Raw genomic sequence first — 3,662 nt, 5'->3', positions numbered from 1 at the left:
ATATTAATTTTATACAAAATATTTAAATAATATATAACACTTATATTAAATTAATACTTGAGTATATAAAAATTTAACGAGGACCGGTTTTAACACAAATACAAAATGTTTTTAACTGTGTTATCGCTTATGTATTGAATAATTGTTGTGATTATTTAACAAATCAAACAAAAATACGCGATAAGGAATGATTCTCTAGCGACCATAAATCACGAAGAATTATTGCGAAGAATTGCGCGAGGATTTTATTTTTACATCGCATGATCTCTCCGAGATATGTATTTTATAAGAAAAAAAGAACAATCGAATAAATATGCAATCGCTGATCTAATCCAATTTTAATTTTAGAATTAAATTATTCTCAGTCTTAGTTGGAATTCCGCTTCTTCCACGAATTAGGTCCGCGCTGAGATGCCGGTTGCGTGCGAGCGAAAAACCTTCTCCGCGCGCATATTCGCGGTACGTATCCAACAAAAACAAATGCGAAAAACGGGGTTGCAGACGGGGGGAGCGGGACAGTAGAGGAAGGTGTAACGATGCAGTTTTCCACCGCGGCCTGTCGATACGTCATCACGACTCGGCAGAGCGCATTCAAGTCTTGGCGCGGCGCGGCGCGGCGCGGCGCGGTGTTTCGGTTTCACGATTCACGACGTGAATTGGCCTCTCGACGATCGATCGTTCGAAGGATGAGCAATAAAAGTTGCGTCTCGAAAAAGAAAAACGGCCATGCAGAAACGGGACATCTTGCCGTGATGCGAGAGTTGTACCGAGAGACGCCGATGTATTTACTTTTCCCGTGTCGACGAACTCGTTACGAGAAATTTTTCCGCGAGCCTCGTCTCACATTCGTTTTCGCATTCGTCGCGTTTTAGTCGCGCCGTTGCGTTTGCAAAGAGTACGATTTCACGAAAGCGAGTAGAGTATTTCACGCAACACTCGACATCTTTAGACATTTGAAATATGTCCTAAAAAGTCCCGTTTATGTTAGATATATAAAATATGCCCCAAACCCATGGAACACATAAAAGTCAATAAAAAATCAAAATGATTTTCTTTTGATCTTTAACGTCAATAAATAGTCAAATTTTAGTAAAAAATCGTTTTTTTTTACTTACATGAAATAAAGTCATTTTGACTTTGCCTTGATTTGACATGTTCTTTGGGCTTGAGAATACTTTAGATGTTTATTAAACAAAATAATATCATTTTGATTTGATTGCCTCTCGGAACATACAACGAAAAATCAAAATGACTCTAAAATGATCATTAAAAATCATTTTCAATCATTTCCGATTCATTTTAATGTCATTTTAACGATATCATAACTTATTGTTCTGTTTGGGGATATTCTGATTCTTAACGTTAATAAACAGTCAAATTTTGTAATAAAAAAGTCATTATTTTGACTTGCATGATGTAAAATATAGTCATTTTACTTTCTCTTGACTTAGTGTGTTCCTTTGATACGTCCATGTATGGACGGTAGCATAAGAGTCTTGCATAACGCATAATACATAAGAAAATGAACCAAAGTCTTTCAATTTTTCTTTCTATGAAAAAAAAGATTCTGATTGATTGATTTTCTTATGTTTTATGCGTTATGCAGAGTTCTGTACTCTAGCTTTACGGCGAACGGGACATCGTTTGGATATCCATAAGGCATCGAATTGCAATTGTTGGAATTCGTCATCGATTGGAACGTAATCGATCAATCGCGCGATGGGGGATCCCTCGCAGGAGGAAAAAGAAGCTTGCCGGAAGCGAGATCTAAAAGCGTGTTTCTTCAAGGATACTGGGAAAATATACGCGCGCTATTATTGGCCGTCCACCTAATTTCTCTCGTAGCGCGCGGCTGAGAGAGGAAAAATACTTCGCCGACTTTGTAGACTTCGCGAAGAGCAAACGGTTATAATTTAATAATATGCTTAAAGGAAACTCTCGCCGGACCTGACGACGTCTCGCAATCGAGGTGGTTGATATGCAAGGATAACATGCAGAATGCCGTGAGACTGTCGGCTTGGAAATCTCTAAACTGGCCAAATTGATAGTTGCAGAACACAAGTCATCATGATATCAAAATAACGTCAAAATAGCTCCAAAAGGATTACCAGAAGTCACTTTTCAATCAGTAATCACAGTGTAATGATTCATTTTGACGTCATCGTGTCTTGTTGTTTCGCTTGGAATAACAATAATGGGGCTTGGTAATACATTACGTTTGCAATCACATGCATTATTTATGTATTATTTCGTTTTTATTTGTACGTGATTTATAAGTTACTCATTTGAGACCAATTTCATGATAAAAAAGGTATTTTAAAAACTATTTAATAAATTAAGAAATAGAGAAATCTTATTTTTCAAGCTATTGATATATATAGAAAAAAAAATAATTTACCGTTAAGTTTACTTTTTTCTTTGAACGATTATCTTTAACAAAGAATATTTTCTTGATAACAATCTGAAAATAGACTCCTTAATAATTAAAAACTCATTTAATTATCATGTTCTCAAAAATTTATTTTTTTTTGAAGAACATTAAAAAATTGATTTTAAAATCCAGCATGCCGATGAAAGGTTAAATATAGTATATATTTTTTTCTGCGTAATAATAAATTATACATAATTATATCAACTATTTGGGACCAAGCAATTTCATGTTAATTATGTAAATTTATGATAAATTTAATAATAATCGTAGAAGCAAATTAATGATATGATGCGTGGTGATCGCATGAATTAATCTTAAATTTCAAATTTTAGAATTAATTGACTCAAGTTTTAATTAAATTACTCTTGCGTCGTATTCTTCGATATGTCCATAATTTTAAAAAGTGATTGTTCAGTCAGTTGCTTCATCTTTGTGGAGAAATACTATCGAATTAATGAAAAAAAAAAATTAGAACGAACAGTGTATAACTTTTTTTTCATAAGGACAATTATTTCGATCGTGCCAGATTCGCGAAATCCGAGTTACGCGGGTCCGTTCGCGCGTTTTGTCGCGTCGACAAATTAAGACGTGGATCCCGCTAATGAATTCCACGAGCGGCGGCTCGTCGGCGCGCGACTCCGCTCAATTACGGCCGCCCTGAAAATAGTGGGTCAAAGAGATAAAAGTCGGCACGCATCTGGTCTTGAAAACGGGACGGGACGGCCGACGACCACCGCGATGTGAGCGCGGTTTTACGTCGGGTGGTACGGTCCGCATAACACGCACCTACACGCACTCGAGTGGGCTCGAGTCGAAACCAGTCTGAAGTGGGTACTTGTCTATACGCCAGCTAGAGAGGTGCGCAAAGCAGAAAAAGAAGAAAAGCAAGAGGCGGAGGAGGTGGAGGAGGAGGAGGAGGAGGAGAGGAATGGTCTCTCTTGATAGCTGGCTTCTTCCCGTCGTGTGTACACGGCTGTTATTATGAAATAGAAATTCCGACCGCGGCGGAATGCCGAACGACGAGTTCCCGAATGCAATAAGAATGAATCGCCGGGCAGAAACACACTACAAGGAGTAGTTCCCACAAGAAGTAGTCTACCTTGCTTTATCTGCGAGACGTCGTTGCGAGGATATGCCGATATGAGAGATCATGAAGAAGTGAAACCCCCCCTTCAGACTTTTTCCTATCGCTTCTATTCCTCTTAAACCACCGTTGCTTTAGGTTTATTTC

The 3,662-nt window shown here is 37.8% G+C and overlaps 1 protein-coding gene across 1 annotated transcript in view; it reads left to right on the top strand.

The window, feature by feature from the left end:
* Positions 1–3,662, top strand: part of LOC108684444 — a 59,738-nt gene that overhangs the window by 44,012 nt on the left and 12,064 nt on the right. The window lies entirely within an intron of this gene.

This window comes from Atta colombica, unplaced genomic scaffold (assembly GCF_001594045.1).
Source record: "Atta colombica isolate Treedump-2 unplaced genomic scaffold, Acol1.0 scaffold135, whole genome shotgun sequence".
Lineage (NCBI taxonomy): Eukaryota > Metazoa > Arthropoda > Insecta > Hymenoptera > Formicidae > Atta > Atta colombica.
The sequence above is the reverse complement of the archived record's forward strand: the minus strand, read 5'-3'. Positions and strand labels throughout refer to the sequence as shown.